This window comes from Oncorhynchus mykiss, chromosome 11, assembly GCF_013265735.2.
Source record: "Oncorhynchus mykiss isolate Arlee chromosome 11, USDA_OmykA_1.1, whole genome shotgun sequence".
Classification (NCBI taxonomy): Eukaryota; Metazoa; Chordata; class Actinopteri; order Salmoniformes; family Salmonidae; genus Oncorhynchus; species Oncorhynchus mykiss.
The window spans coordinates 32,228,104-32,243,900 of NC_048575.1; positions in this window are offsets into that span (position 1 = coordinate 32,228,104).

The following is a 15,797-nucleotide window of genomic DNA, read 5'->3' on the forward strand; positions in this document are numbered from 1 at the left end:
CAAGAAGCAGTGCATCTTGGCAGGATGTATTTTGCAGGACGCATGGCTCTTGACCTTCACCTCTCCAAGGTCAGTACGGGAGTTGCAGCGATGGGACAGGACTGTGTAACTACCAATTGGATATCACGAAAAAGAGGTAAAAACATGATGAAAATAATAATTTCATGCAGCACTGATAGGGATACAGTTACTGTAGTTATGGCATGAATTTCGACAGTGGAAACACAGCCTATCCAAGTGTGACGCACACTGCTCAAATGTGCATGGAAGAAGAGTAGCTTAACAAACTATAAAGGACTAACATTAGAATTGGAGTAGATTCCAAGGCAATACATAAGACCGTAAATACACAACTTGAAGCAGCCACAAACTATTTTCCGATATACTGTAGGCCAACCGTAGGAGACATGAGTATAACTAGTGTTGAGTAATGTGCTGTTAAAAGTGGTGTAGGTCTTATTTATTTAAAGAGCATATTGAAGTTAGAAGAAATAGGATTTGAAGCAATTTTAGCACAATTTCACACTGCTCTGAGACAAGCATGGGGACTGGTCTTGATAAATCAATGACATTTTAATTTTCACTGAATCTCCGTTTGGGTATTTGTGGACTATTTGTGGGCTAATGTAGGCTAATGTGATTAGCATGAGGTTGTAAGTAACAAGAACATTTCCCAGGACATAGACATATCTGATATTGGCAGAAATCTTAAATTATTGCACTGTCCAATTTACAGTAGCTATTACAGTGCCATTACCATGCTATTGTTTGAGGAGAGTGCACAGTTTTGAACTTGAAAAGTTATTAATAAACCAATTAGGCACATTTGGGCAGTTTTGATACAGCATTTTGAACAGAAATGCAGTGGTTCATTGGATCAGTCTAAAACGTTGCACGTACACTGCTGCCATCGAGTGGCCAAAATCTAAATTGTACCTGGGCTGGAATAATACATTATGGCCTTTGTCTTGCATTTCAAAGATGATGGTACAATTTTTTTTTATATGTATTATCTTTTACCAGATCTAATGTGTTATAATTCTCCTACACTCCTTTCACATTTCCACAAACTTCAAAGTGTTTCCTTTTCAAATTCTATGAATAATTTACATATCCTTGTTTCAGGTCCTGAGCTACAGGCAGTTAGATGTCATTTAAGGCAAACATTTAAAAAAAGGAGCGGATCCTTAAGAGGTTTAATCAAATGAATTAAACAACATTTCTTAAAATCAGTCCCATATACTATGTTCTTAAAAAAAAGGTTTTAAATTCTCTAGTACAGCCACTATTGAAGGCTATCAAATGCTTCTCAGAGATGCCCTCTAGTGGTCAAAGTAGCACTAACTCGTATCACTTGTAACAATGGCTGACACTTAAATAACGTGCCATAGAATTCTGCAGCACCATGCAAGCTGTGCTGCAGTACGCTGCAACTTTTAAAGGATGAACCACTATATTTAGCCATTAATTCGGGATAGTGAGATGCTAGCTCTCAAGTGGCCAATAGCCTCGGGAAATGCATAGCGCCAAATTCAAATAAAACGCAATAAAACTCAAACTTTCATTAAATCACACATGCAGGGTACTCAATTAAAGCTACACTCGTTGTGAATCCAGCCAACATGTCAGATTTAAAAAATGCTTTTCGGCGAAAGCATGAGAAGCTATTATCTGATAGCATGCACCCCCCCTGAACCACCTGAACGAGTTGTAGACAAAATAATTAGCGTAGCCGGCGCTACACAAAACGCTGAAATAAAATATAAAACATGCATTACCTTTGACGAGCTTCTTTGTTGGCACTCCAATATGTCCCATAAACGTCCTTTTTTTCGATTAATTCCGTCCATGTATACCCAAAATGTCCATTTATAAAGCAGGTTTGATCCGGAAAAAAACAGCTTTCCAAAACACAACGTCACTACAAAACATTTCAAAAGTTGCCTATAAACTTTGCCAAAATATTTCAAACTACTTTTGTAATACAACTTTAGGTATTTTTAAACGTTGATAATCGATCAAATTGTAGCCTGGGCAAACTGTATTCGATAGAGAAAGTAAACACATGCCCCTTTTTCCTTCTTGCGTAACTCTCAAAAGTGTAACGTTGTTCCAGGATCTGCCTCTTCTTCGTTTCACCAATGATTAACTTCAACCCAATTCCAAAGACTGGTGACATCCTGTGGAAGTCGTAGGAACTGTAAAATGGGCGCTATCTAATTTCCATTGGCAAAGACAACCGAGGGAACTGTCAGATTAAAAAAATTGTTTTATTCTGAACAGTTTTTCCTTGGGGTTTTGTCTGCTACATAAGTTCTGTTATAGTCACAGACATGATTGAACCAGTTTTAGAAACTTCAGAGTGTTTTCTATCCACACCTACTAATCATATGCATATAATATATTCCTGGCATGAGTAGCAGGAAGTTGAAATTGTGCACGCTATTTATCCAAAAGTTTTAAGCACGTTCTGATTGGCCAGTTAGGGGCCAAGCCTTGACACACCCACAACTTGTTTATTCATCAAATCCCAGCGCATTTGCACCAATGTCAGCATCTGCGCTGATAATTGTATTGTGAAAATAGCAAAAATATTTCTGACACACACCCAAACCGATAGCACTACCGCCCAGTGCTTAGACTGACCATTGCATTAGGTTTGTTAAAACAGAGCAAAAGGTTTCACATGATTTCACATGTGCAAAACATTGTGGTATTTCCATAAGGAAAATGATTTTGCTGTTGGGAGACTCCAAAATGCTAGCAAGTTTCCCAGTAATTTGCTCTGAATTTTTTTTCACTGTTTAACGGGCATTACTTGTCGAGATTGTTCTCAAAAACAATGTGTCTTGCTTTAAATTCAAGGACTTTCTTCAACAGTGGACACTCATCCAAGTTAAAGTATAGACAATGATCGGAACTCCTTGTTGATTAGAGAAGTGCTTCTGCTTCAGTGTTTTGTTAACAGTCCACTGGAGTTTTCATAACACAGCATCATTGACACTAGCAGACCATCCCTGGTTCACTATCATACGTTCTTTGTGTACTCCCATGCATATGTGTATGTGCGATAGTTCAAACTCATTTATCATTTTAATGTGTTTAGACTTAAGCATATCAAAACAGATTCTCATTTCCATGTAAGGGCTGCCAGATGATGTAATCGACTATGGATAATAATTTGTCTAGAAATGAATATGTCTGGAATTGTGTAATGAAACATTAGATGTGTGACTTAGAAGTATGATGACAAAGAAGGAAAATATAAACGTTACATGGATCCAATTGATTTCATTTTCTATCATTTGTGTTTGTTTTCCCTCTATAGCTACTGTATGGAAAACAGCAGTCTATTTACTACATGGACAGATTAGAACTTTGCGACAAATGCTACAAAAAATTGGAAGATTAGTATTAAATGAATACTTCAGAATTTCGACAATGAGTCCCTTTATCTACTTCCGCAGAGTCAGATAAACTTGTGAATAAATGTGTATGTCTCTGTGTCCAGTATGAAGTTACATGTAGTTTCACGAGCCAATACTAAGTAGTGCAATGACTGGAATGCTATGGGTATCTGCTACCATGCTTACACCTCTAACATCCTTCATACTGGACACAGAGACATAAAAATGGTATCCACGAGCTCATTGGACCCCGTGGAAGTAGATAACGGCCTTCAATGCCAAAATCCCGAAGCATGAAAAATGAAAACGACACTTTAAACTCAACTCCTAATAAGAGATAGATGTGGCTGCGCAAAGAAAGAGGAATCCTATCTGTGAATGAGATATCATTTATTTTGGCCCCAGTCTTGTGCTTTTCTCACTCTGCCTATCAGAGGATTAGTGATGTAGGTCTCAGACACTGAAGTAACGTGCTAGCTGTATCCCTCTCATGGGAATGAAATCCTCAACTTTGAAGTCATGCTTTATTAAGAATATAATCCTATTTTGACGGCTCTCTTGGACAAAAGTGTAAAATGATAGCGAATCAGGAAATTAAAAAGTCTGCACACAGGTCCTGGTCTCGGGAAGGGGGCTAGAGTTGGGAGAAGCAACACCTGCTTTTAAGTAGCAGGAAATGGACACTTGAAAATAGTCAAATTAATCCATGAGAAAACCTGTAACGTTATTTTACGGCCAACATTATATTAAAAAACTATGTGGTAACAATGGATACTTTCTTGTACTTAGAGCAAATAATTCAACACAATTGATAGCTAGCTGGCACAAATTCCACATCGTGACACTGGCATTAAGGAATCTGAAAGTGTAATTGCCATGTCATTAAATGTCCTTAATTTAAAATGGTTGAACCAGGTTAATGAGGTCTTTATGGATCCACCTATACCCGAGAAGGTCCGGATCCAGAATCCTGAATAATGCTGTGTGTGTGTGTGTGTGTGTGTGTGTGTGTGTGTGTGTGTGTGTGTGTGTGTGTGTGTGTGTGTGTGTGTGTGTGTGTGTGTGTGTGTGTGTGTGTGTGTGTGTGTGTGTGTGTGTGTGTGTGTGTGTGTGTGTGTGTGTGTGTGAGAGTGAGAGAGAGAGTGAGAGAGAGAGAGAGAGAGCTACTGAACTTTCCTTTTTTGATTTGAATTTTCACGAGAGTGGCCCGTGTTACTTGTTGCTGGCCAATCATAAGTCATCAAAGTGGCAACAGGTTATAATTATAGAACGACAAAGAGTTGTAACGGTTCTCCTCGTCATCGGAGGAAGAGTAGTCAAGATCGGACCAAAATGCAGCGTGGTATGTGCCACTGTCAATATTTAATAAATCAACTGAACACTGAATAACAAAACAACAAAGAGAGTGAACAAAACAGAAAACAACTACCAAACAAATCAAGTGGGAAAAAACAGGCTACCTAAGTATGATTCTCAATCAGAGGCAACGATTGACAGCTGCCTCTGATTGAGAACCATACCAGGCCAAACACATAGAAAACCAAAACTAGAACAACACATAGAATGCCCACCCCAACTCACGCCCTGACCAACATAAACAAGAAACATAACAAGGAACTAAGGTAAGGACGTGACAAGAGCCAACAGGTTGGCTGCTACATTATATTCTGAATAGAGTTGTTGTTGTTTGTAATTGATAGGACGAGAACGCTCATGCAGCCTCAATTAGCCTAGCTAGCTGGTTAGCTTAACTACCTTCTGCCTGTTTGATGCAGTCAAGACCAGTGATGTAAAGTACTTAAGTAAAAATACTTTAAAGTACTACTTAAGTAGTTTTTGGGGGTATTTGTACTTTACTATTTATATATTTTTTTTTACAAATTTTACTTTTACTTCACTACATTCCTAAAAAATATAATGTACTTTCAAAATGGATGAGAACGCCCCAGGCCTCTAGAGCGAAACCCTTTCAAGGAATCTTCTATTGTTTTAAAATAACACTTTGAATAGTACAGAGTTTAAAATAATTATTGCTTTGCTGTGCGAGAGCACATCAGAGTATAAGACCGCTGGGACTGCGTGATTGATGACCCTTGGCTGGTTCACTGTCGAACCTGAGAGCACCACATGAGTGTTTGTGTTTATATTTCCCAAACCTGCCGCTCTTATCCCTCACACAGCTTCTTATGTCAGCTATCAGTGCCATAATCGCAAATAACAAATGGGACACTCTGAACCTGCAGCCTGAAACTATGTGTGAAAGTGTGTGTGTGTGTGGAAAGAAAGGAAAAGAGAGAGAGAGAGAGTATGTGTGGGGAGGTTATTGTCAAGATAACGAAGGAGTCGTAAAGTCTGAGTGGTGTCGCTCTAATTTTACTAAATAAACAAAGAAGTAAGTGTTGGATTTCTAAGCCGCTCTCACTCCAATATTGTTCGATTTGCACACAAAAAGAATCAGCCCACAGCGACAGTTTTGGCAATATTCCCTTCTCAGCCTTGAAACCAACAGTCCGCCTATGATTATGCTGGATCATGAGTTTGCTGCCTCAAAACCATCTTTTTTTCCAAGGAACAAAAATCATAGCAGTATCGCTTTTCTTTTATTCCCCCTTCAAATCAGCACTTCTAAATGAGGCTCTCTCGCCCTGGGTGCTTGGCAGTAGATTAAGCTCGCGCCAGCCTTGACATAGCTCTCTCTCCTGCCTTGCCATTCCCTGGAGACGCTCCGCTCAAAGTTACTGTTGGGCCAGGGTCAGACGCTGACGTCGCCCCGTTGTTGAGTCTCTCGGCACAGGGTGAGGACAGGGCCACTGGCAACTATATCAGCTTCACCTGATAGCACGGGGGGCAACTCAGATGCCAGTCTGTGTGTGTGATGGGGTATCTGCTCACATGTCCAGCTCTGCAGAGCAGAATCAGGGTAGCAAACTCTGGCGAAGTCATTACCTCTATTGCCCCTTGAAGCTCATTAAGAGCCCACTGCAAGTGTTCAAAAACTCTTTTGAGTGAACAGGTTTCTTCCCAGCAACTTCAGAGTTGAAATTGGAAAGATACATATTATTTGTGACCAGGATGTTGATTATCCAACAAACCCTGACTCAGAATACTTATCCTATATGTTAAGCACGATGGCGTATAATTGTCCAATTTGTGTTTTGAAATGGACCCTTCTGTAAATCCAATGCACATCTGTAATAATAACCAATAGAGGATGAGATGTTGGAGCCTGACACGTGCCCAAGTGGGGTCCAGTGAGTCTATATAAGACAACGCAACCTCTAAGGCAAACGAAGTGAGTTGTCCTAACTGCAGGCAAGAGGACCGTTTTCATTAGTGCAGGCAACAGATGGGTGTTTGGAAAAGAAAGGAAATTAATTTTGTTTAGTTTTTTGTTGCAGAAATTCCTTATTGAACGTGAACTTTCATGTGCCTTAATTACTTGTATGTGATCCGCAAATATGAACTATGAACTATTTTCAGGTGTGAAAATTTCAGCAAAACATTCAAGTGCATTTTCCCCCTACTTTTCTCCTTAGTGGGATTACTTTCCCATGTTTCCATCAACTACAATGTATTATATACCATTTCTAAGCTCTGAGTGTACTTTTATGAATTGTAAAGTTTTTTATTATGTTTGTTTGAGCAGTGGTCCCTGGGCAAGAAACGTTTGAAGACCCCTGTACTAGATGGTAACAGGTATCTGCGTTGGCCTAGTGAAGTGGTTCCCAACCAGAGGTACAAGGATCCCTGGGTGTACTTGGCCTATCCACAGGGGGTACTTGAGTTGACCCATGAGACCATAGGTTCACTGGTAAAATGCACATGAGGGGTACTGCAGGGGTACTCTGGGCAGAGCAAAATTCAGATGGTGGTACAGTAAACAAAAAAGGTTGGGAACCACTGGCCTAGTGGACTGTTGGAAGTTGCCATGGATATAAAACAACAAGCCATCCAGTATATCCATCATTCTATTAAAGCATGGACAGTGCGTAATTCACTAGAGTTTTAATGCAATTGTGAGCTCACAGAAAATCATGGTGGCGTACATAGAGAGGAAGGCGTCATGTGACGGGAAAATGGCAGTATACCTGGCCTGTTCATCATGGAATGATGCCTGAGTGGTAGAGAAAATCTATGTTTATATTTTTTGAGTGATACAACAGTGTTTATAATGAATATATACAGTACCAGTCAAACTTTTGGACACACCTACTCATTCCAGGGTTTTTCTATATTTGCACTATTTTCTACATTGTAGAATAACAGTGATGACATCAACACTATGAAATAATGCATATGGAATCATATAGTAACCAAAAAAGTGTTAAACAAATTCTTCAAAGTAGCCACCCTATGCCTTGATTACAACTTGGAATTTTTGGCACACTCTTGGCATTTTCTCAACCAGCTTCATGAGGAATGCTTTTCCAACAGTACTGAAGGAGTTCCCACATATGCTGAGCACTTGTTGGCTTTTCCTTCATCCCAAACCATCTCAATTAGGTTGAGGTCGGGTGATTGTGGAGACCCGGTCATCTGATGCAGCACTCCATCACTCTCCTTGGTTAATAACCCTTACACAGCTTGGAGGTGTGTTGGGTCATTGTCCTATTAAAAAACAAATGACAGTCTCACTAAGTGCAAGCAAGATGGGATGGTGTATTGCTGCATAATGCTGTTGTAGCCATGCTGGTTAAGTGTGCCTTGAAATCTAAAAAAATCACTGACTGTGTCACTAGAAAAGCACCCCCACTCCATCACACCTACTCCTCCATGCTTCACAGTGGGAACTACGCTTGCAGAGACCATCTGTTCACCTACTCTGCGTCTCACAAGGACATGGCAAATGGAACCAAAACTCTCAAATTTGTATTTATCAGACCAAATGTCAGATTTCCACCGGTCTAATGTCCATTACTTGTGGTTCTTGGCCCAAGCAAGTCTCTTTGTCTCATTGGTGTCATTTAGTAGTGGTTTCTATGCAGCATTTCGACCATGAAGGCCTGTTTCACGCAGTCTCCTCTGAACAGTTGATGTTGAGATGTGTCTGTTACTTGAAATTTGTGAAGCATTTATTTGGGCTGCAATCTGAGGTGCACTTAACTCTAATGAACGTATCCTCCGCAGCAGAGGTAATGATAAACTTGAAGAAACTTTCAAAGTTCTTGAAATGTTCTTTATTGACTCACCTTCATGTATTAAAGTAATGATAGACTGTCATTTCTCTTTGTTTATTTTATTTTTATTTATTATTTTTATTTTCTACATTGTAGAATAATAGTAAAGACATGAAATCTATGAAATAACACATATGGAAACATGTAGTAAACAAAAAAGTGTTGAACAAATTTGAGCTGTTCTTGCCATAATATGGACTTGCTCTTTTACCAAATAGGGCTATCTTCTGTATACCAACCCTACCTTGTCACAACTCAACTGATTGGCTAAAACGCATTAAGAAGGAAAGACATTTCATAAATGTACTTTTAACAAGGCACACCTGTTAATTAAAATGCATTCCAGGTGACTACCTCATGAAGCTGGTTGAGAGATTGCCAAGAGTGTGCAAAGCTGTCATTAAGGCAAAGGTTGGCTACATTGAAGAATCTCAAATATACAATATATTTTAACAGTTTTTTGTTAACTACATGATTCCATATATGCTATTTCTTAGTTTTGATGTTCACTATTACTCTACAATGCAGAAAATAGTACAAAGAAAGAAAAACCCTTGAATGAGTAGGTGTATCCAAACTTTTGACTGGTACTGTATATAAACATGTCCATTTGTGGAAGTTTTTGGCATGCCTAAACTTAAACTTGTCCGAATATGTGCAAATACGCACATACAGTATATACATAAAAATACACACACATATAGTTTGTGCAAAGTATCCATAGTGAGCTGCTGATGGAATCACAGACTAAATAATGTGAGACAGTGTTGGTCTACAAGCAGTTTACAAGCAGACCTTCAAATAAATCAAGAGTCCCCTAAAAATCTTGGCCGGGGACAGTCCCAAGTAACCAATGAAGTGTAATAAATGTCATGTTGCAAAAGGTACAGACAAGAACCACGTGCCTCTGAGACCAGCGGGAGTGTCTTACTGGTCAAAAACTGTTTGAATTAATGTAATTTCAACCAAAAACGTAAATGTGATGACGTTGAAACAATGTGCAAAACTGATTGGATTGAAAGCAGTCATCAGCATCAGGGAATTTTAAACCTAAACGACATGGTGAAGAATTTTTTTATTTCACTTTGAATTCCCGTTAGTTGACAACTCAACCAAATGTAAATCAAAACTAGACATTGAACTGACTTCTGTGCCCAGTGGAGCGCATCCTGGTGAAGGACATGGCCTGGCGATTAAGTGTTCTAAGAGAACAGTCCTGCGATAAGAGTTGTCTCCATTGGATACTAAGATTACATGGATACAGTGTACATCCAAACTCATACGAACATACACCTCAGGGGCTTCCTGCAGCTCGGATCATTGTTGCCAATGAAGAGGAAGTGTTCTGCTGTTGAAGGCTAAATGGAGGATATACACTGATAAGGTTCATATCGCCCCGAAAGAGGACCGAACACGTTGCAACTTTGTTGGTGATGATGTCAAACTGCGAATTGGCTAACTTCTCAGTGGATGAACAGTGCTAAGTTAGGAGATCATGAAATTTAGTAATATTTTGTATTCCTCAATTGCATAACATGCTAAGTTATGTAGTCAAGTGTGATCAAACGCACATCCTTTAGTGGGGCCTAAAAAAGACTGTATGAAAGAAATAGAGCCTGCACACTAATAAGCTCCACCACGCACCTTTATGAACAAACAAACACCGTTTCACCCCTGCAAGGATCTTCGTCAGGTCTCTGGCCAATCCCACAGATCAAGATGTGCAAGATGAGGTACGTTGGGAACCTTCTGACATGATCATTTGTTCTTCTCTTTCTCCTCAATGCTTCCATCCAATCCAGGACACCAGAAGTAGCTTTGTGCAATTTTCTTACTTCATGAAAACCATTCCACAATGACCTGAGAGTAGCTGTTGCAACACTGGTTTCCTCAGTGAAAGAGGAATGATAACTCTCCTCATTCACAGCAGACAACCGGACTGTACTGACAGCTAAGTTCTGGAAAGGTAAGGTTTTCAGTTCTGGAGCATCCCCTGTGGCTTTACCTTTGATAATGATGTCTATTACTCCAGATAACACCGGGTCAGGTAATGGTAGCCTGGAAAGCCAATTTGAATTGCAGTGCTGTTTTACTTGCGGTATTTGATGTCAGTTAATGGGTGCTGACAACAACTAAACCCACCTTTTGAATTCTGCTTCTGCAAGTGACAGAATTCCAGTATGTGGTCCAAAGATGCTCATCAGCGGATAATGAGCTGTGAGAAGGGTGAACTTCCTCCTGTACAGATACTGGTGAAATGTATGCACTTCAAAATTGATGCCTAGGGCTTCACTTATATCTCTGTGTAGTTACTTTCTGCATTGTTCAATGTCCTTTATGTGAAAGCGATCGGCTTCTCTTCACCGGAAGGCATGATAAGGGACACGATTGCTCCCACACCATATGGAGTAACATCACAAGCCAGTTGGATGAGCAATGACAGGTCTAAGTGTGTTAGTGCCTAAGATTTCAGGGGTGTTTTTTTGGTTTTCAAGAATGCCTCATCGCATTGTTTTGTCCATTTACATGCTTTGTGCTGAAAAACCATCATTTTTTTCTTTATCAATGTAATTTGCAAGAACACAATATTCAAACCATTCTGTAGAAGCTCCACTGCTCAATATTTCGTGAAACTGTCCAATGTTTCCAACCATTTTTCATTTCTCAATAGGCTCCTGATTGTCACTCACTTCAATATTGTCCTCAACCACGGTAACATTTTCCTCAGTCACGTGATCTTCATTCACTTCACGCACTTTGGCCTTTCTAGGGAGTTTTTCCTAGCCACCGTGCTTCTTCACCTGCATTGCTTGCTGTTTGGGGTTTTAGGCTGGGTTTCTGTACAGCACTTTGAGATAACAGCTGATGTACGAAGGGCTATATAAAATAAATTTGATTGATTGATTGATTGACTTATGTTTCATCCTCAAATTCAGTCCTCTAGCAGTTTTTCATTTCAAATTCATCTTCACAGGTGAATAAATGGCCTTCCCTTTGCTTCTTTTCTGCCGTCTATGACGATGCTAACTCCCTCGATTAACTAACTCGATGCTGCACTTGCTTTTGCTAGCAATACGCTGCGCTAACATTAGCCTAGACTGTACTACGGAAAATAAGTTTTAAACTTAAAAAAAAAAAAAACGTATTCAAGACAGAATAATAACAGCCAATTTTGTGTTATGTCTCATTTGTTTCATAACCAGGTCTTTGTAACAATTCATTAATGATGAGACGGGAGGCAGGGATGTGATCATCACAACATAATTCCGATGATGCTCTGCGGCACAACCCCAACACACAACACATATTTTATTTTCAATGTTTTTTTCTTATGGAACCATATTAAAAGTTACCTTGCTATCTAACCATTCTAATTTCACTCTACTGGCTCCATTTGTCTGTGCAGCATGTGTAACATCCTGAAGATAACAGTTGACACTTTAAGGTTCTTTTATTGTCTCCGTACAAAAGGAAATAGGTCAGAGGCTGTGGTTTAGTTGGGTTCAAGAAGTGGTTTAGATATTTATGTCTGAAAAACAAAACAATTCTGAGGATAAAATTGACAAATATGTTTTGACTGCATATACAGTCTTATTGCGATGATGCAATTTATCCTGACCTCACCATCATCACAAAAACTCCCTCATTGTAATGAATCTCCTCTTCGTCTGAGGAAGTGTAAGAAGGATCGGACCAATATGCAGCGTGGTAAATGTCCGTCATAATGTATTTGAACGAACACACAAAACAAAATAACAAAGGGAAATGGACGAAACAAAACAGTCCTGTAAGGTGACATACACTAAACAGAAAACAACCACCCACAAACAAGAGTGGGGAAACAGGCTACCTAAGTATGGTTCTCAATCAGAGACAACGATTGACAGCTGCCTCTGATTGGGAACCATACCAGGCCAAACACATAGAAATACCCAACATAGAACAAAAACATTGAATGCCCACCCCAACTCACGCCCTGACCAACCTAACATAGAAACATACAAAAGGAACTAAGGTCAGGACGTCACACACTTTTGTTTACACTGCATGAAAAGTGCAAAAGCTACGACAGAAAATTCAGACATGCAAATTGGTGTTGTCAGGAGATCGCAAATGCAGTTGATCAGGTGTCGTTCATCCTGCAACACTGAGTTCCTGTTTTTTCGTGCACACCCTAACCATCATGAAAAATCATTGTGAGTTAGACGGCAGCAACATTGTGAAAATCTTTTAATTAAGCCTTTCAATGGAGGGGGGTTCCATTAAATTAACATGTGGAATTGTTTTTAGATCATAACATGGATCATTTTGCGATTTGATTTAGAATTTTAGGAAATCTGTAGGTATAAAGAAATATATATACAAAAAATGTTGATTAAACATTGAATTTGCTCTTACTGTTCTTAGTCCATAGAAACGCATTGAATAACATATTCATACGTGGCAAAACAGAAGGAAGAAAGTTTTGAAGTGTCTGTCCTACATCTGAAAGATATTTTTTATACCCATATTTAACCCCCTTTTTTTGGGCACTAAAATAAAATAAGCCTAATGATGATTGAGGATTCTACATGCAACAGTCTGAAGATCAAATAAATTCTGATAACATATACTGACTGCATACACTGAGTGTACAAAACACACATTCCTGATATTGAGTTGCACTCAATTTTGCCCTCAGAACAGCCTCAATTCGTTGGGGCATGAACTCTAAAAGATGTCGAAAGCATTCCATAGGGATTCTGGCCCATTATTGACTCCAATGCTTCCCACAGTTGTGTCAAGTTGGCTGGATGTCCTTAAGATGGTGGACCGTTCTTGATACACACGGGAAACTGGTGAGCATGAAAAATCCAGCAGTATTGCAGTTCTTGACACACACAACCGGCACCTACTACCATGGCCTGTTCAAAGGCACTTCAATCTTTTGTCTTGGCCGTTCACTCGCTGAATGGCACACAAACACAATCCATGTCTCAATGGTCTCAAAGCTTTCTTTAACCTGCCACCTCCCATTCATCTACACTGGTTGAAGTGGATTTAACAGGTCACATCAATAAGGGAGCAGAGCATTCACCTGGTCAGTCTAGTTCATGAAAAGAACGGGTGTTCCTAATGCTTTGTCCCCTCAGTGTATGTTGTAGTCGACCAAAGACAATAGTCCATATTCAGCAGTATGAGACTGCAGGCTGATTGTGCTGAATGGTTGGCACATTATTCTCACCTTAAACTCTCCCCAGTCTATGCAATCAAATAACGATGTGCTTTGATTGAGATGAAATATAACTGGAAAACACAGATTACATGCAGATCTATTAACGCAGCAAACAAATGGTTGACAGCCATTTAGCCAGTGTTTGGGAGCGTGAGTGTGTGCTCCTGTGTATGTGTGGGTATTATTAAGGAAAGAGAGAATACAATGCTTTGAACAGGAAGTGGAGGATGGTGGATCTGCACTGTTTGAGGTTGACCTTCACCACTAGCTGTGTCACAACAGCAAAGACTTGCACAACACACCGGTTTAAGCGTCTTACATGAATGATCATCAAAAGGCTGTGGTCCACAACTTCTGCTCACCCAAAGGGAACACCCTTCTGTGGTTTTTGCTGGCCCTCTGATCCTCAGCTATTGAAGTATGATCATCTGCAAGCCATTTTGGTGTCCCCCTTGTCATTAAGTGGGGGCGGCTCTATTTTTAAACAGTCTGCCTGACACACAGCTTTATGTCATCTTGACAAAGACCAATTTGGCTTTATTAGTGTTTCTTTCCACTTTTAAGAAGAGGAATCTGCAAGTCTGTCTAATGTTATGCATTGTGTGAGTAGATGTGAATGGTGAGCCCCCCCCCCCCCCCCCCCCCCACACACACACACATTACATCACATTCCGTGGTTAGTGGATAGGAAATACAAGGCTGTCCTCATGGCTAGGCCATTTCCTTCCTAGCCATAACCCTGTTGTGTCGCTTGTTTCGGCTCTTGTCTTACCTCATCAATGTAAACTGAGCTGGCTGAGGTCTACTCACGAAAGACACCATATGCTGTGTGAGTAAGTAGTCATGCAAGCTTTTGTTCGCAAAATATCCTCTCCATAACATCTGCCTGTCCTTGGTTTTCATGTTGCTCTCATTGGTGTTTTGTGTGAATGGGTTAACCAATGTCTTAACTCAACACTAATAATAATAAATAAAATGAAACAATTCTGTGGAAAGCAAAGCTGTTCTGTTGAGTTTCTCTGAGACTAATTTCATAATTGTGTGTGTGTGTGTGTGAGTGCGTGTGCGTGTGTGTGCGTGTGTACTCATGCACAAGGTCAAATATACTGAATTATACTTGACTGAGCATGCGTAGAACACCTTTTCAGAAACTGCAGAAAACCAGAAACAACACATTTCTGTTTTAGTGTACATCCTTTAAACTTTAATGGTGAAGTGAAACAAATAAAATACTGCAAAATAAATTAGATAAAAAAACTTTGCCACAAGCACATTTTGGATTTGTACAACAAAGCAATGCAACATCTTGGTATTTGCATTTCAATATATACAGAATAAAAAATATGTTTTATTCTAAGTCCACTTGTTTCAGTGTAAATTATTTTGTATTGATAAAAGAAAATGAAAACAAATACAACCACTTTTTTTCTATTGATGTTGTATGCATTAATGCACACTGTATGGTACATGAATGTGTTTCTTAAATTAGTCTATACTCCAAGACAACACTTTGTGGGGCAATATTTTGGTAACATTTATTTTACAGCCCATTTTAAACTGGTACACTTTACATGGTACTAACTAAGAAACTATGTGCAATGGATACTTTCTTGTACTTCTAAACTGTCAACATTGAAATAGATATCCATAATACTGGTAACTCACTGCTTTAACTAGTACCAAATGTTACATATTGAAGCTTGCGTCAAATGAATCTCAAAGAAGATAAAGTATAAATACTATGTAAATAATTAGCTGGTAAAAAAAAGCAGGCAGTAAAAGAGAGTGTTACCAAAGTTTCTAATTGCTTCATTTTAGAAATTGGACCATGTACAATGTTGTACGAAGGCAAGCGAAAGAAACCAACTCTCCAAACAAAAACTTTTACTTGGTGTAAGATGGGACCTCCAATATTTGGCGAGATATTTTGAAATATGAAACTATTTTAACTAGAATTTCAAATCCAAATTCAATGGAGACATTCATTTTCTGCCAAAA